The following is a 26,814-nucleotide window of genomic DNA, read 5'->3' as shown; positions in this document are numbered from 1 at the left end:
TAAGTTTTTACCTTTCTGCTATCCAGCACTCTTACTACTGTTGTACTCACTGGAGTGGGGATAGGTATTTTTACCCTTCTGCTATCCAGAACTTTCCCTACTGTTGCACTCACTGGAGTGGGAATAGTAATTTTTACCATTTCACCTATCCAGCACTTTTCCTACTGTTGCACTCACTGAAGTGGGAATATTAATTTTTACTCCTCCGTTATCCAATACTTTCCCTACTGTTGCACTCACTGGAGTGGGAATAGTAATTTTAACCCCTCCGCTATCCAATACTTTTCCTACTGTTACACTCACTGGAGCGGGAATAGTCATTTTTACCACTCCGCAATCCACCACTTTCCCTAATGTTGCACTCACCGGAGGGGGAATAGTACGTTTTTATCCCTCTGCTATCCAATACTTTCCCTACTGTTGCACTCACTGGAGTGGGAATAGTAATTTTTACCCCTCCTCTTTTCAATACTTTCCCTACTGTTCCACTCACTGGAGTGGGAATTCAAATTTTTACCCCTCCGCCATCCAATCATTTCCCTACTGTTGCGCTCACTGGAGTGGGAATAATCATTTTTTACCCCTCCGCTATCCAATACTTTCCCTACTGTTGCACTCACTGGAGTGGGAAGAGTAATTTTTACCCCTCCGCTATCCAACATTTCCCTACTGTTGCATTTATTGTGTTGCAAAATGTACGTTTGTTTTTTATAGTTTAATATTTAATTAATTACAGAATTTGTATATTTCAATGTATTGATATATGTATATATGTTATTTTTATATAATTTAAGTTTGAAAATTAAAGATAATAGTTAATAAATTATGTTAAAGCAAATATATGTATATGTATACATTATTATGTTTGTGTGTTTATATTTTTTAATTAAGTTTATTTTTTTATATTTATTTAAAAATGTATATTAAATGTAATAATTGTGTTAAAGATATTTTATATTTTTAATATATATTTTATTTATATTTTATAAATTGATATTTTTGACATTTATATTTTTAACTTCGATTTTTTTGATTCAATATCTTTGTACTTACCTGTTTAAGTATAGGGAGTCGATAATTTTACTATCTATATTTTTACTTTGATATTTTAACTATCAATATTTTTACTATCAATATTCTATCAGTTAACTGTTTAAATGGGCCCCCAGTCAGGGAGTGTTGGGTAAGCCCTATTGTCCTTCATGATGGATGCCCAGAAGGAACACTAATAAGGCATTTTTTTTTACTGTAATGTAGACAGGCACATAGGTCAGCTCAAGAGGGTCCCTTAGCTCCATTCAGATACAGTTTGCTGCTGCTTCCTCCAGTGAAGTTGTGCACTCACTGAGGAGCTTTTACCCCCAGACACTTTTTGACAATTTGAAATCAGTGACATTTTCCTGGATGTTCATTTTGCCCTTAGGAATGTGGGCCTGCCAAGAAGGTATTGTCTGGGGGCCAATTGAGAGGTAAGTAGAAAATAGAACCAAGACTCATGGAGAAGTGACAGCTCGCTTAGGTATAGGAGTTACCTATAGAATGTGTGAGCTGTTCATCAAGGTACTAACTCATCATCACATTCTAGGGTACATTAACCAGGCAGAGTATATGGTGAACTTTCAACTACGTGTGTACTGTGTGGCCCTTACCATTCCAGGCTGCATGGCAATGACTGGTAAACAAGATCTCTGCCCACTGCCGTCAGGGGCTTCTCCCTTTACAGCACTTAGGCTTAGTGGAGCTGTGATAGTAAAGAGAAGTGCTCAAGTGTGTCATCAGGAAAAGCAGACCTTATCAGCACTTTCTCCTCTGACTTTTCTGTGGCCTTCCCCAAACATGGGCAGGACCCTGAGCATCTGAGCTTGGTGTGAGGTCTCCTTGTTCTGTACGAATGGCTAGATCAGGCAGGGGCAAACACCAGTTATGCACTTCTCTTCAACCTCCTTGCAACATTAATTGCCCTGAAAAACACATTTTTGAAACATTGAGCTGAGCAGGTGTAGAGCAATTTGAGATGCCAGTCAGCTGAGCAGAAATGGTAAATAAGTAAACAAAAGGGATGGCATATGCTGAGCGGAACACCCAAATTGAAGATAAATATTGGTAATTGAAAGGTTTATATACATTTGATAAAGTATCAGTATGTGATTGGTAAATTAAGAACTTTTTACTTCAGTAATACTCCATATTTAATTTAAGATAATTGAATTTATTGACACAGAAATTGCTCCTCATATGTTCATCATGGAAAGTGTGCCTGCAGATAGGAGCACCGGATAGGCTCACACCAAAGCCACAGGGTTGTTAGAATATTGGATTATGACATCCATTACCCTTGTTCTGCAATATATTGAACATGTTTCCATAAAAATGTATTTTGCATTCAAACACAAATTTTTGCAGGTGAGATGCATATTCAAGAGTGTTATATTTGCTTCCAATTCATATTTAGCTGCATTTGAGGAATAATGCATCCATAGCAACAATTCCTGCTTTGAACAATTGCTGTGTAAATGCTATATGTGTACTCCCTGCAGCCCCCCCAGAGCAGTTTTTGTAACATTTTGGTGGTGGCCTAGTCCAGATTAAGGAACCACAAAGCAGGAATATATTTGCTAGCCTACTAAGGGCAGGTGCAACTTGTTAGGAGCATTGGTTAATAAATGAGTGGCTATGGCCACTCGTTTATTATTTCTTTTACATTTTCTAATTTTCTGGGTGTCCTGGTCCCTCATGGGACACACAGCTCGCCATACTATTGGGGACAATGTAGGGAACCCCACAGCCTCACCTTTTCCCCAGTCTGCACCCATGCTTGGCTGCCAGCACAGACAGGAGCAGGCTTAAATTTGTTTTTACATTTTTTGTTGGTGATGGGCGCCCTGGACATATAGGGGTGTTCATAGCGTGCCCACAGTTTGGGGTAGCTGGAGGAGAACCAAGGCCCCACCGGCTGTCCAGCCAGCACCCATCTTTATATTCTGGTGGGAGACAGCCACTCTGAATTATGCTTCCACCTGGCAAGCAACATTTCTTTTTGTTCCCGCTGGCTGGAGCAATTCAGTGCCCCCTGCTCGCATGTGTACGTGCTGGGGAAAAAAACAAATCATAATGCTTTTCATGTCTCTGAGGATTGCGTCCCTACTTGCCACAGGGCCCACGGGAGGGAGTCCTCAAGTCCATTAAATGTCTGAGGGAGGGGAACACACGCACCCCTCTACCCAGTTTAATATATAAAAAATAAAATGCACCTGCTCATGGTCCTGGCCAGCCCTATGGGGATTTTAATGAACAAGTCCACTATGTTCTTTTATAAAATACATTTTGCAGTACCATTGGACTACAATACAATTAAAAAAGAATGTTGGCACCAGGGGTCCCTTTGAGACTCTCAAACAAGAGCAAGGGGATCAGGTTATCCCTACTCTGCCACCTCATTTGACCTATTTTAAGCATTTTCAGGACAGGGGACTATCAGCCTGATTCATGTACAGGCCGTTTTGCGTGGCCCTAATAGCGAATCATAGCGACTCGCTATTGAGGACACGCAAAACGGCATTCATGTAGGAATTGCTAATTAAATAGCGATTCCTACATGTTCTTTATTTGCGAGTAGCAATTTGCTACTCGCAAAAACTCCCCATTCATTCCTATGGGCCAAGAGGCCCATAGGAATGAATGGGGAGTATCCCTTATTTGCGAGTAGCAATTTGCTACTCGCAAATAAGATAGCGATTTTAAGGGTGCCAGGGGTGTCCAAAGGACACCCTGTAGCACCCCATAAAAGCACATTTGAACAGGTGTTGCGCACACACATGTCCAAAGGACATGTGTGTGTGCAACATGCAACTTAGAAAAATGCTTTTAAAAGCATTTCTCTGAGTTTTTGCTATTTACCGAGAGGTCTGACCTCTCGGTAAATAGCGGCCCCAAAAGTGCTAAATCGCAATTTCTTGATGTCATGAATAGCATTTGAGGAATCTCTAATAGAGATTCCTTAAATGCTATTCCTCGCATATTTGCGACTTCTTAAATAGCGATTTTTGCATTTGGGATCATGAATACCAAATGCAAAAATCGCACTCGCAAAGGTCCAGATTCTCAGAATCTGGCCCTTTTGCGAGCGCTATTGGCTACATGAATCAGGCTGTAAGTGCCCGAGTCCTGTAATGGCAGCCACAACATTTCTTTCATGTTGTGACTAGCCACTCAGAGCGCTCCCTCTGTGAAATCCTGCCTCAACCAATCATAAGCATTGAGTTTTCGAATTTCAGCCCAACAAACCACATATCTAATCATTTTGAACTGTTCATTAGTATTGGAACAATAAAGATTCAAAAACTTTGTATATTTCACTCCAGTAAGATAAGAAAAGATCTGCTTGGCTGTCAACACATCAGCAACAATGTGTAGGCAGCCCTTTTATGACACAAGGACTCAGACTGCTGCCCTACTTGAAAATAAAAATAACATAGAGGAGGCAGAGTAGGGACACCCTGCCCTTTAGGACTGGCGGATCCCAGGGGGACAAAAAACTGAATTTTTCTTTAATCAGTGCCACAGATCTGTGGGTGGAACAGGGCCCCAGTGCAGCACATTTTTTATTTTTTAGGTAGGAGGGTATGCGGGCCAGTAGGAAGTTATAGTTAGGTCCTAGTTTCCATAGACAAAGCCTTTTTGGTTGGTAATTACTTTGAAGCCTTTGACGAACCTTCACTAATTTTCCTAAACAAGTGGCCTACTTTGCCTTGCTCTACATGGAAAATTCAGAGTGATCCATCAAGGGTTGGGGCGAGAAAAAGAGGGCTCAAGAAACAAATCCCATACAGAGATCTGATTGTCTGCCATGAAATCAACCAGGAAGTGGTGTCAGCCATCTTAGGACTCAGTACTCAGTTCAAAGTCCTAAGAAAAAAGGCAAAAAAAAAAGGATGTAGAGGGCTGGGTAGGGATACCCTGACTTCTTAGACCTGCTGGTAGGGTCCCAGAGAGGACCCTTCTGGGACCAAAATGTTTGAGCTCCATGTTATTTCCTTAAAACCCCTGGGGGTGGGCCAGGGCTCAGCGGCGTGATGCATGCTCTTTAATTGGGAAGGGGACACGTGGTCCGATGCTAAACCTCTGAGAGGCCTGAGGGACTTCGTTCCCTGGGGCCAAGGTAAAAAGCACAAGGTAGAGGCACATGGTCTCCATCCCCAAGCCTTAAAAAGGTCCCAGGGACCCCATCCCCCAGGGTATCACACTTAATAAAATGGAGGGGGAGCCACGCGGCTGCCCTCCCTGAGTCTTTTAAGGCACTAGGGACCCCATCACATGGGGCCAGCTCCGTGACTGTGTCTTGGGGAGCACCCCCCCGGAATGCAGTAGTTTCCCTACCCACACTACAGCGAGTAGGGAAACATATTTTTGCTCTTGTTTGGGAGGAGCATTTTTAAATATCCCACCAAACAGGAGCAAACATAGGAGTCTACTACCAGCCGGCAGGAAATTTTAAAATGCTCCTGCCAGCTGAGACCAGATTTGTGTGCTGTTTCACTGCCTGCCCTACTGCAGGCAGGGAAACAGAACCAGTATTGCTCCCCTCCAGAGGGAGCTAGCATAGGCAGTGGCACCTTCCGGGTGGGAGCCACGCCTGCTCCTGCACCATGCAGGGAGCCTGCTGTGGCCACGGTGCCTTTAGGCTTTCCGCGCGGTCCCCCACATGTTGGTTGGTGACTACAAATCTATTCTAAAGAGAGGTTCCGGAGGATAGGGTACCCGGAGCCCTGGAAGGCTTGGCAAGGGTGGCAGCATGGCCCACTTCCCTTTTTAATAAAATACTGCTCTGGAGGTAGGTGTCCCCAGGGATGGGGACCTCAAGGCCTAAGAATGCTCGGAGAGGAGGCCAGGAAGGCCCCTTCCCCTTTTTTCTTGCATTTGTTACTGGGGGGGTGAGGTCCCCAGAGCCAAATGAGGCTCAGGAAGGGGGGTCCTGCGCCCTCTCCCCTTTTTTAATTGAATATGTCCCCATGGGATGGGGTTGTAGGGTCTTTAACTGCGGGGGAGCGGTTCATGCAGCCCCTTCACATTTTTGTTGAATTTGGCCCTAGGAAATGGGGTCCCTGGTGCCTAATTGGGCTTTGGGTATGCCCCTCTGCCCTTTCTTAAATTAATTTGGCTCTGGGGAATTGTGTTCCTTTGACTAATGAGGCTCAGGGAGGGGGCCGTGGGTCCCTGCCCCTTCTTTCATTGAATTTAGCCCGTAGGGTTGGGGAACTCGGACATAATGAGCGTCGGGGGAGCCATACGACTATCTTCCCTTTTTAATGGAATTCAGCCATGAGGATGAGGTTTCTGGAACATAATAATAATTCGGGAGGGAGTCTGCATGCCCTCTCACCCTTAATATATGTGTTTTGGCCCCGGGGATGCGGTCTCCGGGGCTCAAAGGCAACCCTTTGATGTGCAAAGCTTGGCCTGGAGTTGGCAGACTGTAGGAGGGGTAGGCTGCATTTGGGTGGGCTGGTCACAGGGCCTAGCTGCAGGCCAGGTCCTCTGGCCAACTCCTGCTGTGCATAAACAAAGAGATTCTATCAATGTGTGGACATGTATTTTATTTGTTGGTTTTGCAGTGATGAAAATATAGTGAAAAATACTCTCTCTTAGGGTGATAAAGATGAGAGCGCTATGTGCTTTTTAAAATACCCCTCACACACTAAAAAAATCCAGTAGTGTCATGCTTCATCATTGGGGTCTTCCCGTCCCTCAACCTGGACCAGGTTGCAGCGATCGGCTCAACCCCAAAACCCCCTTCTTAACGTCCCCAGCTAGAGAAGCTAATAAATTGTTTTTTTCTACTAGCCAGAGGATTTTTTATTTTTTTACTCACACACATTGTTAGGTCCCTACACTTTCACTGACACCTTGCACCATCACATAGTCCTGTCACCACTTCAGTGCTCCCGCGTAGTCGGTCAGGTCGTAGCACGCCCCGCCCCGTAGAGGGACGGGAAGACCCCAATGATGAAGCATGACACTACTGGATTTTTTTAGTGTGTGAGGGGTATTTTAAAAAGCACATAGCGCTCTCATCTTTATCACCCTAAGAGAGAGTATTTTTCACTATATTTTCATCACTGCAAAACCAACAAATAAAATACATGTCCACACATTGATAGAATCTCTTTGTTTATGTACATCGTTTTGGAGGGTGATTCTATCAACTCCTCTGTACTTCCCTTATTGTTTTGGAGCAACTCCTGCTGTGCACAGCCAAAGGCCATATGCAGCATGGGGTTGGCTGCCTTGGGGGAGGCCACAGGGCCAGTATAGTTGCCTCTTGCTATAAGGTAACTATAACTCTCACCGTCCCCATGCAATGCTAAATACCCATATATTACATTGTTCTGACTTCATTAGATATATATGTTATGTTATGTTACTTTATTTCTTTTATAGCGCACGGCTACTCCAGGGAGCATCCCGGCGCTTTGGCAAAGAATAACAGCATAAAACGGCAGCCACACAACAGAAAAAAGCAGAGAATGAAAAGGGTCTATTTCATAAAAAGCCATGTTTATATATATCCAAACAACTCCTGGTAAAAGATCCTTTTAGTCGGAAAAACCAGAGCCGAGGCCTCAGATAGTGCTCAGTGTGATTTATTGGCACAAAAGGGAAAGCGTGTTTCCCTTTTGTGCCAATAAATCACACTGAGCACTATCTGAGGCCTCGGCTCTGGTTTTTCCGACTAAAAGCATCTTTTACCAGGATTTGTTTGGATGTACAGGGGTTGGCGACCCCACCGAGTGTCCGCCGTCGAGAGAGGCTCGAGCACGCTAAAAATTGGTGTTTGGATATATCTATCTATCTATCTATCTATCTATCTATCTATCTATCTATCTATATATATATATATATATATATATATATATATATATATATATATATATATAACCTAGATTCAGTTTCTTGGACCAAAAGTTTTTATTTTTTTTAAATGTTGCCACAATAGATTGATTCTTGAATGATAACCCCATCGAAGTGCCAACTTTCTCTGTCAAGGAAACAGAATATACTTTTGCATTGATGTACCTGGACGGCGTTGTGCACTGGGAACAAAAGGGATCGTGCTGGGGGCTCCAGTTTTGGACGGGGTCTAAGAATATTGAGCATTTGCTTTTCACGTGACAATACTTTATTTAAAGATCAAATGCACCGGCAACATGCAGTGAGCACGGCATCAGCGGGGCCAAAAGAATAAGAACTGTCTAAAGATGTAACCTGTATTACAGTGACGCTCCAAGTGCATTATGGAACATGTATTCTTACAGCAAGTCACGTGATACAAAATTTAAGATACGTGCATTGACGCGTTGGTGGTCGGCTTCCTTCCGTGATCAAGGCCAACCCGCCGAAACATGTTGGCCTATGGGAAGCGTTCATAATGCCGCATGACCCTGAATAAAGCTTCTGTCCTCAGTATTGTGCCTCTGTTTGTGCTTCATGGTTCGATGTGCTTCTCCGTGCCCGCTGCAAAACACTGGCGGTGGAGGCGGAGGATTTCACAATTAAAAGGCGTCGCTCCAAAAGCCTTGTATAAAGTTAAGTAAAGGAAGCGAGGTCCTGGTGAAACAGAGTCTGTTCCTAGCAGGGTGTTCATTCTAGCTCCCACTCGAGCAGGGGACGGAGTATGGTTCGCTTGGTGACGGCCTTGTTGGTTCTCGGTGTGATTACAGTGATCAACGCAGCTGCGTATGTAAATTCTCCAAGGAAAGTCCCCGAAAGTGCAATTTCTTCAGCCAATGAGAACCACGAGGGGGAACAAAGCAGAAATAAGCGACAGATCGCCGGTATTGTTAACAGCTCTGTGAGTACTGCACGACAAGATTGTTTAAATGTGTATTTAAAGCAGAACAACCCTGAGACTAGCGGCCCTGTGTCACATATGAGCCCGGCAGCGCTAACATGAGACAAGGTGGCCCAGATTTAGAAGCAGCGCTGCTCCCTGTCAGTTGCATTGCATGACAGGAGGCAGAGCTTTAAGTGGGCCGGGTCCCTCCGGGTCTCAGCTACATTAGCATTTTGGAACGGACATTGAAATGGGTCCCTATAGGGCCGCATATTCGTGTCCTTAACTATACTGATAGTCATGAACAAATGATGCAATTAATTTTCAAGTAATCCATGTTGGTGATTTAGTTTCCGTTTGTATTTCACATGTTTTACTGAATCTTGCACTCCACTTGAGTGTTAGCTATTCTCAGGATCAGGGCTTCTAGTGGGATGAAAAAACTTGAGGGAGTCTCTCAGAGGGGTGTAGCCAATGTAATTAAGGGTGTGGCTTAAATTCATGTAAGCTAAAAACCAGTGCTTACATGCTTATCATAGTGTGCTGCATGACTGGCATTTTGCTGCTTCTGTCATTGCATGCCATCCAGATATAAAATACAAGTAACAGTACACGTACAACATGCCAGGGCTATTGGCTTTGCCAATGGTTGTTAGTTGCATAAACTAAATAAGCAACAACTATGGGTTCGTTGTATAGAATATTGAAAAAGCTTTAGTTCTGAAATGATGAGACTGTGAAAGAACTAGAACGAGTCTCTTTGAAGTTTCTTCAAACCCCGTGAAGGGTAGAACTGATTCAGAATTAGGACTTTTATTTCACCCTGAGGGTGAGGGCAACAATGCAGAACCCCATAGGGACCTGTTTCAGCACCTGCTTTGTAGAACTGCTGGTGCTGAACACCGACACGACCCAGCTCACTCAAAGCCCTGCCAATGATGATGTTTTTGGATGTTTTTTTTCATGCAGCATATATATTGTATAGTGCATGCATTGAAGTGGATCAGCTCCAGGTGTTTATAACAGCCATTGTTGAAAGCTCTAAAGCTGAGGCTGAAGGCAGTGCGAGTTTCTCACAGTGCCTGTCAGAGGGGCAAAAAGTTGCTCAGAATACGTGGTCATCCAAACCTTGGCTTCTCTGCAGAGCTCACAGACACAACTCCTGACAAAACCAATAGGCCTGGCTGTATTTAGGTGTATGCCATCACATCTACATCTTTCTAGGCCCCTCACACCCACTGCAACTACACAACAAGGAACAAAAGATCTCCGATAAAGAGCCCCTTTATGGGTGACCGTCGAGTATTGCAGCGCCGGCTCGACGAGGAGCAAACCCATATGATGAAGCATTATGACACCTAGCTTGCTGAGTGTGTGAGGGTCCTAGTTCCGAAAGGAGGTATTCCCCATCTCCCTATTACCTTGAGTACACACCAGGTGGTGTATCTGCCACCCAGGAACACCGTACTACTCTTGTCGTCTAGCTTGATCCAGGGCTAGTACGGATGGACCTTTATCAAGCCCTAATTGTCCTCCTTTTTGTTGACTTTGTACAAGTGAATCCTAAACCTAACTATAAAGCCCCAGTAACTTTTTTTTTCAGTGAATTTATATTTATATTATTACTTTTGAAATCTGCCACACAGAAAAATGAAGTAAATGGGATGTCTGAATATGAAAGAGCACTGTACAGGTATTCACTTAAGGGCTTCCAGGCATATTAACCAAAGGCACTACATTTCCCAGAATGCCCTTCATTTTATTTAAGACATGATCACAAGACACGGGGTCCATTCTACTGCGTGATTGCTGGTATGCACTGACTTGGCAATCACAAGGTCTTTTGAATAATTTAGTGTGAAGATTGATAATAGAGAACCCCAGTTTGCCCTGATGAAGTTTCTGGAATGTGGAGCAACAAAACATGTCGGCACTAAATAAATGAGGATGGTATATCATTAACCATTTTTTAATTGGGAGGGTTTGCAGCATTGGAATAAAGGTAGAAAGCCAGCAAACCTAACCAGATTTTTAATTTCTGCGAACCACATGCACTGGTTCTCTTTGGGGCTCTAGGTGCATATCTATACAGTCTTTAATAGTGCACATATTGATTTTTGTTCACTATCGTTCACTTTACTATTACTATTTATGCGCATGCCAATTTCTTGTTTCTTTCTTTACACATTACAAAGAGAGAGGGACTAATGATGAGAAGTGGGTATACTGGTAATTGTTAGCCAGGAACCCCCTCGGATGTTGTTACCGTGAGGCACTCTCTCTGTTCTCACATACAATTTTACTTTTAGTAAGAAGAGGCCTGTGCGTTCTTTTCTTGCAGAATATACACCTTGACCTAAGGGATTAGTGTTATTTTACACAGCCGTGGGGTTTAGAAAAATCATGGTATATCAGACTCCTTAAGCAGGTCCTGTATATTGGTGTTTTGTTGAATAGCTAAGGCGTTGTATTGTTGGTATTTGGTTGAGCGGGGAGCGGCCTTACCTTACATCCCCCTACACTCCTATTGATTGATTATGTTAATTAGAGCAACATAAGTTTGGCACCACTTGAAAAAGTTGGATGTCGAAACGCGTTGTGGTGTGAAATGCTGTCTCTTAAATAAAAAGATGTTGCTAGTTGGAGCCCCTAGGAGTGAAGCGTTGTCTCAATTTGTGAAACAATTACTGGGGGGTTCATGGTGTTTTACCCCCAACACCGCACCAGCAGCAAGAGCACGACACTTGTAGACCACTTTATTTTGGACATATCTATATATACTAAAGAAGACTAAAGAAGAATAAAACAATTGGATTTATCTTGGGTCTGTCAGTTTCTGAAGGAACCTGATTGAATCAGAGGATAAACGGAAGAAAGTTTTATATATGGGGACCGGAGGAAGCGCAGCTGCACACATGTACTTTTGGACACACAGACTATGCAGAAATTGTTTTCCCTTCCACTTTACTCCTGCGATACCTACCTATGCATTGCTGTGGCATGCTGGACCTTGTAGGCGCCGAACATCAAGCGGACTACAAGAGGTGTATGCTGTGAGGTCATCAAAGTGGGAGGAGCAGCGGTCTGTGGGTGAGAAGGCAGGACATATCTTCCTTACTCACACTCATTCATTCAAGCACATGCACCTGGCGCTGAAGAGGCGAAGAACGCCGAAATGCATCTGCCATAGGATGAGATTGAACTATCCGTTGTTTGTGCAACTCAATAAAGCGCTTCCAAAACCGTTCCTCAGCTGTGGCCTTACTCGTACTTTGAAGGAGTGGAGTTAATATATATATATATTACCTACTGGCGGTCGCCAGTAGGTATATATAGTTAGGATTTTTTCTCTATGGGATTTTTGAAAATTCTATGTCTAATAACGTTGGCGTTTGTGGACGGAATTGGCTGAAATTTTCAGGAAAATGGCACATTTTGTTTCTGAGCAGCTCTTGAAAATTTGGGGGGGGTTCGTCAAGGGGGGGCCGAGAAAAAAGGGGGGTCCCAAAACGTGTTTTTAACATTGAGTTTTCCATAGGGCGGTTGGCCTCACTTTTAGCCCGAACGGCTGAATGGATTTGCACGAAACTTGGCAAAATTGTAGGGACTGGTAGCCCGATGTGCCTTTGCTAGGTCTCAATATATGTGCTTCAGTGGATTTTGAGAAATTAACGTTCAAAAAAAGATATATATCTGTAACAGCGGACCGGGCAGCGCTCCGGTTCGCGGACTTTTCGCGGTACGGAGCTTTGTGAAGCGAAGCTGATTGGTTCTCCGGCGTCTGTGAACATTCCAAACAGTCCGTAGCGGCCGCCATCTTGTCTCTCGGTAGGATCGAGAGACAAGAGGAGGCCAAAGCGAAGGGGCAAATGACCATAAGGGGGCATAGTAGATCCTCGCTGACCCCCTAGGTTTGATGTGAAGGTTTTAAAAGGGCCCCGCGGGGCAAAAAAAAAAAAAATAATAATAATCGAACGGCTGAATGGATTTGCACGGAACTTGGTAAAATATTAGGGACTGGTAGCCCGATGTGCCTTTGCTAGGTCTCAATATATGTGCTCCAGTGGATTTTGAGAAATTAACGTTCAAAAAAATATATATATGTGTAACAGCGCTCCGCTTCGCGTAACGGAGGTTTGCGAAGCTGATTGGTTCTCCGGCGTCTGTAAACATTGCAAACAGTCCGTAGCGGCCGCCATCTTGTCTCTCGGTAGGATCGAGAGACAAGAGGACGCCAAAGCGAAGGGGCAAATGACCATAAGGGGGCATAGTAGATCCTCCTTGACCTCTTAGGTTTGATGTGGAGGTTTTAAAAGGGCCCCGCGGGGCAAAAAAAATAATAATAATAATCGAACGGCTGAATGGATTTGCACGAAACTTGGCAAAATTGTAGGGACTGGTAGCTCGATGTGCCTTTGCTAGGTCTCAATATATGTGCTTCAGTGGATTTTGAGAAATTAACGTTCAAAAACAAGATATATATCTGTAACAGCGCTCCGCTTTGCGGAGATAAAATGATCTCTGTATTACCTAGCTGTTGCTAACACCAGTTAGCGACGGCTAGTTGGAGATAGCGACCATCTTGGGCCCCACTTTGCATGTGAGTGATATTTATCACTAATGACATGCAAAGTGGGCATGCCAAGATGTTAGCGACTGGAAACAGTCGCTAACATCGTTATCTCCTATTACCAACTTTTGGAAATATTCGCGATAAGCGCGAATATCTCCAAAAGCTACCACCTGCCCTGAGCAGTTCTTAGCCATGTTATCCAATGGGAGGTGGATAACATGGCTAAGAGCATTAGCTCGGTAATGCATGAATATCGCTGAGTTTTCAGCGATATTAATGCATTGCGGTCGTTTTTTATCGTATTTGCGATAAACCTTGATAATAGCAAGGTTTATCTGCGATAATTTCTGAAGATGCTTAGCGGTAAAAAATTTGTTGCTAAGCATCGTTAGGGATAAATATCGCGTAACTTTGGTAATATGCCCCAACGTCTGTTAACGTTCGATTCGAAGGAAATCAGGAAGTGTTGAAAAACATTGTCTGCGCCATCTTGCCTTTTTTCAAATGCCACACTTTTGTCGTGCACGGCAGTCATTTTAGATGCCTTGACCAGACCCACTCTCTGCACGCTTTCGATCCTTAGCATGGCTCCCCACCCTCGTAAGCATCTCCCCCAGGCAGTGGTCACCCCCGCTCTCTGTCTTATGCATGGGTAATAAACCACGCCCCATCTGCGCTGCTCTTCACTGAGAATCACACCCTGTGCCCGCCCGACACCTCCCTTTCGCCCTATTCACTACCGCACCCTCTGACACTCCTTTTCCTCTGTGTCCGATTGTCCAGGCCGGTCCTAGGGTATCAGCTAGCCCTGCAGATGTAGTTTATGGCCCCAGCTGTAAAGAATCACCCCTCTTCAAAGGAGTTATAGTAGATCAAGGCCCACACTCGATGAGATCCGTCACAGCAGACGCGTTCCTATTATCTGAAAACCATCCTGTATTGTGATTGGGGAGGGGACCGAGCCTGAAGCGGAAGATTCCAGGGATGACTCTTTGTACATCAAAGTTTTTACAATTATGTGTCACATTAAAAATATATAGCACTCCAACAAAGTAGTAAGATTATAAAACTTTAATAACTTATAAATATATACAAGAAAACAAAAACAGTAATAACATATAAACATTTTTAGGGAAAAACAACGAAGTAGCGGTCGGCTGTGCGAATAGTCCCAACGCAGCACAACGTCCAGATTTCACTGATTTCGGCATCCGGCGTGGGGCGTGGGGCGTCGCGGGGGGTGGGTCATCAGTAGCAAACTGTTGTGCGAATAGTTCCAAGGCAGCAGAACGATGGCACCAAGGTGATGTCCAGTAAGTTGCCGCACTGGTTTTGGTATCCTACAATGCTGCTCCAAATAACGGCGTGGGGCGCCCCGGGGGAGGCGGCGTGAACGGGCCTCTCCAGGTGGAGTCTCGTCTGTTGTAGTGGGGCGCCCCTTTACCGTTTCAGTTGCCATTCCGTCCGCTTTTGGTCCACTGTGTCAAAAGCCGCAATTCAGCTGAGTTGCGCCCACTCTTGCGGTGCAGCGATAGGCGGCTGTCACAGGACTCTCAAAATGGCGGCAGGCTGTTTCCTTTTTGGGCCTGGTCCACTGAAATGGCCCTGGGACACCTTGGAAATCGGACGCTTGTCTGCTAGGTCTTGGACCCCATTCTCGAAAGCGTCCCCTCCGGCTTGAGGATTCATCAAAAGTTTTGGGGGCCCCCGACTCCTGTAGGCTTCTGGTGGGGAGCGGCTGCCATGATTGCTCGCGGAATGACCACGACGGAGCTACGAGATGGTGGTGCTCTCATGCTGACGCCAGCTTCAGTCTGAAACATCCAGAAACAAGGTGGGGCTTTCATCGTTTGGGGAAAAAAAAAAGTTTTCATCCAATGAAAAGTGTTGTTTTTAGGTCATATGATCATGCCTTCCATCATTAGGAAACCAAAAGTAAAATGAACCAATGAAAAGTTTTATAAACAAGTCACATGACCTGTTATGCGGCATAGGGTATAAAATGCGGAGAAAATACGTTGGCACGTGAGGCGGCGTCAGTAGCGGACCGATGTGCGAATAGGCCGAAGGCAACACAACGCGCCAAGATCCGGATGGCACCGAGGTGGTGTCCAGCAAGTTGCAGCACTGGTGTGGCCATCCTACAATGCTGAAAGTCGGCGTGGGGCGCCTCGTTGGCCTGTGAGTTTGCGTCAGTAGCGGACCGATGTGCGAATAGGCCGAAGGCAGCACAACGCGCCAAGATCCGGATGGCACTGAGGTGGTGTCTAGTAAGTTGCCGCACTGGTGTGGCCATCCTACAATGTTGAAAGTCGGCGTGGTGCGCCCCGTTGGCCTGTGAGATGGCGTCAGTAGCGGACCGATTTGCGAATGGGGCCAAAGGCAGCGCAACAATATTTTCTGACTAGAAGACACCACAAGGCGCTGAGATGCCAAGATTCGGATGGCACCGAGGTGGTGTCTAGCAAGTTGTGGCACTGGTGTGGCCATCCTACAATGGTAAAAGTCGGCGTGGGGCGCCCTGTTGGCCTGTGAGATGGTGTCAGTTGCGGACCGATGTGCGAATGGGGCCAAAGGCAGCGCAACAATATTTTCTGTATGGAAGATACCACTAGGCGTTGAGATGCCAAGATCCGGATGGCACCGAGGTGATGTCTAGCAAGTTGCTGTACTGGTGTGGTCATCCTACAATGCTGAAACTCGGCGTGGGGCGCCCCATTAGCCTGTGAGATGGCGTCAGTAGCGGACCGATGTGTGAATAGGCCGGAACCAGCACAAGGCGCCAAGATCCGGATGTCACCGTGGTGGTTTCATAGTTGAGAGGCACTTCATCTGCAGTGGGGCGCCGAGATCCGGATGGCACCGAGGTGATGTCTAGCAAGTTGCTGTACTGGTGTGGTCATCCTACAATGCTGAAACTCGGCGTGGGGCGCCCCATTAGCCTGTGAGATGGCGTCAGTAGCGGACCGATGTGTGAATGGGGCAAAGGTAGCGCAAGAATATTTTCTGAAGAGGAGACACCACAAGGCGCTGAGATTCGGTTACCACCGAGGTGATGTCTAGCAAGTTGCCGCACTGGTGTGGCCATCCTACAATACTGCACCGAATAACGGCGTGGGGTGCCCGAAGGGGGGGGGGGGGAGGCGGCGTGAACTGGCCTTCCTAGGTGGAGGCTCGTCTGCTGTAGTGGGGCGCCCCTTTACCGTTTCAGTTGCCATTCAGCTGAGTTTTGGCTGCTCTTGATGCTACAGCGACAGGCGGCTGCAACAGGACTCTCAAAATGGCGGCCTGTTCTTTGGATTTGGGCCTGGTCCACTAAAATGGCCCTGGGACACCTTAGAACTCGGACGCTCGATTTTTTTTTCCTTTCCTGTACATGCAAAAAAAAGGTAAATGCCCGGTACGTTACACGCTTCATCTGCCACGATGAACTCTCCAGAGGAACCGAAAAAAAATATAGTTATGGTAACTATACCATGCATCGTCATATGGAGAGGTGGCACCAATTAATTTTAGTGCTGCATAAAAGAGAGATTTGGAGGAGAACCCCTGACCTGCTAGTACATTCATCAAAGAAGTGGCACTGACAGCATCAGAGGCAAGGGAAACGGTCCCAAATATTTAGAAGAACTTTGGAAAGATTAAAATGACATGTTTAGATTGTGGCAAATTAATTTCATGTGGACAGATGAGTGTTACTCTAATAAATACAGCATATGAACATCATCATAGTCGATGGTTGGTAGAGACATTTTGACTATATCCTGGACCTGCCCGTCCTCGCCCAAAATGGCGCCGGAATAAATGGGACTCGTAACTCCTTGTTGTGTACTGGTTGCAGAACCTTGAAATCACGAGATACGTATGCAGTTTTGAAGCACATGGCGGGCGGGGACGAGAATTGATTGAATATTTCGACATCCCTATTGATATTAAGTTCTGATGTGTTATTGATTACTGTACTATTGAAAGTTCGAATTAACGTCACCCATGGTACTTGCCCGCAAATGTATATCTAGATAATTTTATTGTAACTGGCCCTGTCGTATTTTAATTATAAAATGTACGTCCACCGATTCCGTAACTGTTAGACACCTTAGTTCTTGCAACCTAATGGCCCGCCCGTTACGTTCCTCTACAGTGTAAATGTCTACTCATCATATACGATTACAGTTTGCTCCGTGGCCGGCCCACGTGGTTATAGGCTCGTATTTGTATAATGAAATTTTCACAATAAAGGTTTTTAAAAGAAAACATGGTAGTAGTATATACATTGGTAAAGTTTTTAATAATAGTCACTGTTTTAGAATCATTAAAAGGCAAGTGAAATAAAGCAGACCAATTACATGAAGGGTAAAAGGTATAATACGAAGGAACGCAGTAAAGATAAATGGTCAAGGGCTGTTGTGTTTTCTACTCCTGCAACATAAAGTGATCGATAAGAATCTCATATTCAGGCGTATCGGCGACTAAGACAGCAGGTCGACCCTCTTTTGCTCAACGGCTCCGTCATGGGACGAAGAAACGCTCTTTTTCTCGAAAAAAGAATATATTTTACTTGCAGGACAGTTGTAAATTTTCCGGGAAAGTACATTAGCCTGGAACATTATAACATATATTTAAGAAAAAATAATGTTCGGAAGTAATAAAAAGCGTAATTTTTAGGTCATATGACCAAGCCTTTCATCATTGGAATAAGAAAAGTAAAATGAACCAATGAAAAGTTTTATTAACAAGTCACATGACTTGTTATGCTTACGTTACGCGCTGCGCGCCCCGGATGACTTCCGGATGCGCTAACGCGGCGCGTCATATGACGCATTACGCGACAACGCAGGTCCAGAATATAGTCAAAATGTCTCCACCAACCAGCGGTCGGAACACAACCCCTTTCAGCAGGCTAAATAGTTCTGTTAAATGACAACAGAAGGGACAGGCAACAAGAACCATCAGTCAAAGAGGGGAGGGCTAGTTCTTCTCTACCGGGTTACATTGGGGCGCTACCGGAACTGATCGAATTGGTAGTCTACAGTGTTTCTGGATGTTTCAGACTGAAGCTGGGGTTAGCATGAGAGCAGCACCATTTCGTAGCTCCGTCGTGGCCATTCCGCAACCAATCATGGCAGCCGCTCTTTATCGTTATTTTGGGCGGGGTGGGTGGCGGAGCCGAGCTGTTTTGCAGCCATCATTGTGTGGAGTTCAGTTCATCTCACTAGTTTTGTATTTGTCATGAGGGGTTGTTCCTAATGTTTCTATTTTAGCGAGGTCAAAAAGAGATCCCATTAGTGGCCTACTGATTTTGCTCGATTCCTTTTCTTTTTTTTTTTTTTACACGATTTTTCGTTATCTGCAAAGACTAAACAGAGTATTGCGACTCTGTGTTTGTTTGTAAATAGAGAATGAACCAAAGAGAACCAATTCTAAAACAGTAAATACTTGGATAACAATCAATCAAATGGAGAGAGAAGCAGGCACGACGTATTACAACGGGGGCAAAGGCCTGCGTTAACTACCTTTCACTATCTGCAAAGAGAGAGTACTCCTAATAGAAATGAGGGGGGGGCACCATTCAAAGCAGATCAGTGTGCATAAACACGAAAATGTTTTCACTTACCACGTACTTGACATTCGACAGGCCCTACAGTAGCTCTCCCCAGTGAGACAACTGGGGCTGCGAGCTGCATTTGTTTTCTGAGAAATTGTGGTGAACTATTATTCATTTTAAACGGCGGAAAGCCTCTGTGTACTATTTTAAAACTTATTCATTTTATTGTTTCTAAATTTGGGGGACGTGCCTGCAGTTAAGGGGAATTATTTTCTGTTAGGCACACTGACACCGCTGACACTTCAAACTCCGCATTTCGGCATTGCCGCTCTCCTCCAATACCGGCGACGGTGGGCGCCATCTTGAGGGAGGCAGGGAGAGCGCTCTAGTCGCGCTATACTCCCACCCCCCTTTCTTACTATATTATGTGTAAGCCGGCCAGACGGCGCAGCGGGCTGGCGCAGCGGGCGCGCCGGACGCGCGCCGAAGCCGCGCCTAAGCCAAGCCCGTCTGCGCCCGTCCGCGACCGGATCGCGCTGGGCGCAGGGCACGCTGTCGGTCCAAAGCCCGTCATCAAGTATGACAACAATCATTTATTGTCCCTACGCCCTCCACCCGCCCCCCATGGTCATGTTTGCCCCCTTATTGACCCCTCCTCCAGCCCTCTGTTATGTCCTTGCTGTAAATGGACACCTTTGATACCCACAAATGGCGTCGACGATATGCACGCCCCTCCAAAGACTCGCCCCACCCTCTTCAAGGGAGGTCTGGTTAATGCCAGGTCCTTAGCCTGCCATTGCCAAGATGTACACGACTTAATACTAAACCAAGAGCTGGATGCCTTGTTTATTACGGAAAGTTGGCTTAATGATTCTTCCAACCCTGACCTGGCCATTGCCCTCCCCCCAGGTTACACTATTCTTAGAAGGGACAGACCCTCAGGTCGAGGTGGTGGGATAGCATTAATAATCAAGGATATATTTCCTTGCCACACATTCGACCTATACCATCTTAAAGACGTTGAAAGTCTGGGTTTCTCAATTAAAATTACTCCATCGTTCTCTCTCTCGGCCGGACTTCTTTATCGTCCTCCGGGCAACCCCTCCTCTTTCCTCAACTCTCTGGACGAGGCCTTAGGCGCACTTATGTTACAATATTCTAATTTCATGCTCCTCGGCGATATGAATCTACACATGGAATCATCCACTGACCCCCACGTCATTTCCTTTTTACAGTCCCTGAACATCTTCAGCCTCCCCCAACTTATTAATATGGCCACCCATAGCGCTGGTCATACCATTGACGGCATCTGTTCTAATATCCCCACCCTTTCCACCTCCCTTCCACTGCCCTTAATTTGGACCGATAATTTTTTCATCCCCTTTGACATCACGACACCCACTGCTCCCCCATCTAACCCCAGACACACCCAAGCCGCTTATACAGTCAATTGGAAGAAGGTGGCAGAACGTATACAGCTTGAGTCAAAACCGTTGCCCCTACCCCCCGCACTAACTGGAGATGTCGAAGCTGATTCATGCAACTTCCACACCTGGATGCACCAAATAGTTGCGGTTAATTCTGAACCCAAAAACAACCAAGGAAAGGGACCCAAGAAAAAAAAAACCAATGCCCCATGGTACACTAAGACCCTGGCAGATAGCCACCTCCAATGCCGGAGACTTGAAAGACACTGGAGACAAACATATGACACGGCCTCCAAAACTCGCTATGTTCAACAGAGAAAAGTATATCTCTCTGACATCAAAGCAGCTAAAAAGGACTATTTCACTAATCTCATAATGGAAGCGCACCAAAACCAAAAAACAATCTTCACTATAGTCAAGTCCTTCACCCACCCAAAAGCTCTTACCGTTGACATACCTCCGTCAGAGAGTCTCTGCAACCAAATTGCAGATTACTTTGTTGACAAAATTGTCAACATTCAGAAAGACTTTCCTCTACCCCCGACGACCACCACACAAGTCACAGTCAATCACCTTCCTCTCTCCAGTTTTAAACCAGTATCCTTGCAACAGACAAGCAAGGCAATCCGCGCCTGTAAATCAGGAGCACCTACGGACTCCTGTCCTCCTATCATCCTTCATTACCTGATTGATACAGTCAATCCCCACATCAATGGAATCATTAATGAATCCCTTGCATCTGGAATTGTACCTGCCAAATGGAAGAAGGCCACTGTCAAACCTCTGTTAAAAAAACAGAATAAACCACCCACAGACCTGACTAATATGCGGCCTATCTCCCTACTTCCTTTCCTAGGCAAAGTCACGGAGCATTTAGTGCACGAGGAACTTAAAACCTTCACAGAAGCCCATAACATCCTGCATCCACAGCAATCGGGCTTCCGCTCCGGTCACTCGACCGAAACAGCTTTGATCGAGCTTACCGACTCCATTAAATTCCTACAGGATGAGGGCAAGCAAGCTGTCCTCATCCTGTTGGATCTCACAGCGGCATTCGATACCATCTCGCACGCTATTCTAATCAATCGAATGCGAGAGATCGGTGTGACAGACTTAGCCCTGGCTTGGATCTCATCATTCCTATCAAACAGGTCCCAGACCGTAGCACTTGGACCATATCTTTCCAGCGAAAAGCCAATTACATCTGGAGTGCCCCAGGGGTCCATATTGAGCCCCCTATTTTTTAATATCTATATGGCACCCCTCTTAGCTGTGATAGTCACATGGTATCCTGGTTACGTCCTACGCTGACGACACGCAATTGGTCGTCACCATCGACAAACAGCGTACGGACGCAGAGCTTCGCTTTAAAAACTGCCTATCCGATGTCTTTGTATGGCTAAACACTAATCATCTTAGATGCAATAGCGCAAAGACAGAGATCATTCCAATAGGCAAGAATATTTCTTTCTCCCCTAAAGATTGGTGGCCCACAGGCTCCGAGGCTCCTCCTAGTGCAGTTACAGCAGCCAGAAATCTGGGCGTACAATTTGATTCCTCCCTCACTTTTGACGATCACGTCAAGATCACTGCCGGTCGATGTTTTGGACTAATAAAATCCCTGAGGAAATTCTTTGATTTCCTCCCAATTGCAGCCAGAAAGTCAGTCGCGGTAGCTCTTCTACTCTCCCGACTTGACTACTGCAACGGCCTTATGGCTGGGGTGAAAAAATCTACCCTCAGGAAGCTGCAGAGTCTACAACATGCTGCAGCTCGACTGGTTCTACAACTCCCCAGAAGGTCATCTGCATCTGCAGCTCTGAATTCACTTCATTGGATGCCTCTGCACAAAAGAATCCTTTTCAAACTGCTTCTCACAGTCTATAAAACCATGCAAAATACAGGACCCCGCTATTTTGTAAACCGCTTCAAGCGCTACAATCCTTCGCGCTGCCTGAGATCTTCTGGGACTAACCTTGTCCAAATCCCCAGATTTAAATATAAGACCAGAGGAGGAAAATCCTTTAATGTTCTGGCAGCTAAAGCCTGGAACACCTTACCCACTGACCTCAGAGTCATCAATAATGAGAACAACTTCAGGAAACTTCTTAAGACATGGGTCTACAAACTCTCAGACTCCTCTGTCCTGGCTGCCATCTAGCTCTATCTTTTATTCACCACTTTTCTCAGTTATTCCTCCGTAACTCGCCCAGCGCCATGATGCTCCCCTGGGAGCGAACGCTCGCGCTTTACAAATACCCACAAAATATCAAAATATCAAATGATATTTGCTATTAAAAAACCATTGAAATTCACTGAAAAAACCATAGGTTATAGACCATATATAGTTAGGAATTAGCATTTACAAAACCTTGAAAATTCACTGAAAAAACCATCGGTTATAGACAATATATAGTTAGGAATTAGCATTTAAAAAACCTTATTTTACTCACACAAAACCATTGAAATTCCATATATAGTTAGTTGCACTAACTATATATCGCGCACCCGCAATCCACTGCTGATGATGTCACATATTACATCATTCATGACATGGTCAGTGACATCACTGATGACATCACTGATGACATCTCATTTGACATCAATGACCACATCACTGATGATATCATTCATGTGACAATACAATGCATCTCCTCACATTTTAATATAACCTCTGTTTCACCCAGTGTTAAATACAGAGTATAATTTTTGAAACCATTGACACACCAATACTAGTTACTACATATGTACTCACTGATTCCTACGTCTACACACACATTCACTCATTCACCCATACAATCATTCATACATACAATCACTCATCTTTACAACACTATCATATGCACTCATACACCTATACAGACACTCACAATCTGCCACTCATCCATGGAGTTACTCACACACCTAGTCAGTCCTGTAAAGAATCAATCACACTTCCATTTTCTTGTCTATACAGTTAAACATAGAGCACCTTACATTTTCAAACATATACTAACACATACTTACTTTCTTATACAATCATTGATACAAGTACACATTGATCTGCACAGAGTCACACACCTCCCAGCCAGCCACACACACACTCAGTCTCCCATACAAATACTTGGACAATCAATAACCCATATAGTTAATCATATAGCTACTGATCAACACATGCAGCAGTTTACAGAACAACAGACATAATGATGCACAAATTAAGACAGTTTAGTCACTAACCCATGCACTCAGTGAGACACATTTAATCACTCACTCATACATTCAGTCATGCACCTACTAAATCCTTCGTCCAGACACTTATACATCTACTCATTCTTCAATATGTAAAACATATTTAAACTTTACAGAAACACAGTCACTGGATGATGTCATCAGTGATGTCATTTGAGATGTCATCAGTGATGTCACTGACCATGTCATGAATGATGTAATATGTGACATCGTCAGCAGTGGATTGCGGGTGCGCGATATATAGTTAGTGCAACTAACTATATATGGAATTTCAATGGTTTTGTGTGAGTAAAATAAGGTTTTTTAAATGCTAATTCCTAACTATATATGGTCTATAACCTATGGTTTTTTCAGTGAATTTTCAAGGTTTTGTAAATGCTAATTCCTAACTATATATGGTCTATAACCTATGGTTTTTTCAGTGAATATATATATATATATATATATATATATATATATTTATTTATATATTTCTTTTTTTTTTTTTTTTTTTGCACAACAGTACGCCGCACTCAGGAACTTTTGAGTTTCAAGATTTTATTTCACAGAGCCCAGTCTGCTCACCGACACGTTTCAGCCTTGCGGCCTTGGGATAGATAGATAGATAGATAGATAGATAGATAGATAGATAGATAGATAGATAGATAGATATATAGATATATAGATATATAGATATATAGATCTATAGATCTATAGATCTATAGATCTATAGATATATATAGATATACTTTTTAAATACAAATGAACATTGAACTGACTTACCGTAAATATTTATGCTCGCATCAGGGACCTCATGTCCCATAAGGCATTAATGAGAAATTGCGCTGAGCACACGCCCACTGGGGGCAGTAACACAAAGAAATAAAGCCAGAAAAGAAATGAGTATGCAAGCCTCAGATTTCGTTTGTTTGCAGCCCCGAAGAAGAGGTGGTGAAACCTTGAAACGCGTTGGCAAAATTAATGAAAGATGAAACAGGAAAGCAGGCCGCAAGAGAAAGCTGGATGGTTGAACGCTGTTGAATGCCCTCTCTATGCTTCTGGGCACTATGATTTTTTTTAATACATATTTTATTGTTTTACAGCACAACATTCAGGTAATTTATTGCGCACTTCAACAAGGACCCTTCCAAAACCTCCATGGTAACCAATAGATCCACATATTATACCAACTACATCCCCATGCACCGGATCTTTGCTGCAATCACAATAATGTGGTCTAAACATTCTGCACACAGTATAACTCCTGCTCAGATTCAAACTAAACAGCCCCAGCCACAAACTATTCTCACCCTAGCGACGGCCCCCCTCCCCTCTTTCACCGGTGTGTTCCATGTATCTGCAAATATGTAGTGCATGGGGTGCGTTGACCAAAAGTCAGGATTCCCCCATTGGGGGCCTCAGTGGCCTCATTGTGCCAGACCATTTTGTCCTCGGGCGTCCCCTGATTGTTGTTCGGTCAGGGATTGAACTAGTCCCTTCCAAGCACTTGCCGCTTCTAACGCTTTCTCGTTATTCAAGCGTCGCACCTGCCGAAACCGAATAATGCCCTCTGCACCAGCCCATTTAGCCAGCTCGGCCCTCCACCTCCTACTACTGGGACCCTCCCTAGATTTGCAGTACATGGTTATTTCTCTTTTCACCAGCACCAGTCCCATATCTACAAATTTTGTCTTGGAGGTATGTGGGAACCAATGTAGTATGCATGTGGCCATGTCAAAGTCTAACTGGCGCTCTGTAACTATTCAATTCAATAAAACTTTTTTCGGTTTTATATCAAAAACCATAAAAGTTACACACAGTTACATCAAAAAATTTACATGGTCAGCGACTGGCTGCCGCCCACCCCCCCATCCAACCACACCAACCCCAGAAACATGAACATGAGGCCTGGTTATCTTTGGAAGGCGGGGGCTAGTCCCCCGGCCGTATTTATTAAGATATGAAATTAAAAGGTTTTTAATTGCATGGTCAACAATTTATACAAAAATCAGCAGGACATTAGATACAATATCGTCAACAAGTTTGAGAGGCTAACCTTAACAAAAACTCTAATACAGGTTGTTTCCTAACCGAATCTAACATCCTCATCTTGATTTTTGTATCCTACATTTCTGGCCATATGGCAAGGTCGCTAACCGGTGTCAGGTCCTACTAGCTGCGCCTCACCTAGAGATGTGCGCATGCGCAGCCGGGCCTGGTAATTACCCGGTCCACGCCGTGAACTCCATTTACCCACTAAAGGAGGGCCCTTACTCTGCGCCATCCAGTGACGTCATGAGTATGCGCGCGCGGGGTGGCTACCAGCCTAAGGAAAGCGTGACTACTCCAACCCGCGCCCCTTTGAAACACCAATTACCTTGCCCCTGAAGTTCTAGGAGGTGCCAGAGGCCCCTCCCCTTGGGCGGGAACCTCCATGGGATGATGCCCGCCCCCTCAGACCTTAAAATAGCTGCTCACCGGTCATGACCTTACCGCGTGCCCCATACCTAATAAATACGACGACCTATGGGGAAAAAAGGCTAAAGGACAACTACTCTAACTAAAAGTACATCATGAATCAACATATCGCTACAAAGGAAAAAAGGGCCTAACACAATCAGTACAACAAAACATATTTTTTGCGAATTTCACTAACTGTGGAAAAAAATCCTAAAAGAAAAAAGCAGCATCAGAAAATATACCAACCTCATACAGCTCCCTAAAGCATGGAAAACGTTCTAAAAATTCACCCAGCAGCGTACATCTACATCAAATCAGTACAGCATCAACCATTTAGTTCCCGGGATGGTGGGTGGGAAAACAAGAAGCCCCGAGCGTGGGGCACGACACTCTGTGGGGGAGCGTCCAGCGAACAAGAGGGTCTCCTGGGCGCTCCCCGCTTCTTTATTCACAAGGGGCCAGGTGAGGGCGGTCACGCCCCCACCCAGCCCCTCCTGCGGCCCGCCCCCCTGACCCGGAAGTCCTACAATGACATCCGGGTCAGGGAGGGCACCAACCTATCGGTGGTGAGGCGCGCCCGGAAGGGCACGCCCCACCATCGAGAGGAACTAAGGGGGGAGGGCGGTCGCCGCGCCGCCATGCGGGCGGGGGGGCCAAGGGCTCCCCCTTTTCAAATACATTGTTTGAGTTATAAACAGCAGCCATATCCAATCAGGAACAAGGCACTAGGTGTACAGCAATTACAGTTCATCATACAAGAATAGGAAAAAGA

This window comes from Lissotriton helveticus, chromosome 10, assembly GCF_964261635.1.
Source record: "Lissotriton helveticus chromosome 10, aLisHel1.1, whole genome shotgun sequence".
NCBI lineage: Eukaryota > Metazoa > Chordata > Amphibia > Caudata > Salamandridae > Lissotriton > Lissotriton helveticus.
The sequence above is the reverse complement of the archived record's forward strand: the minus strand, read 5'-3'. Positions refer to the sequence as shown.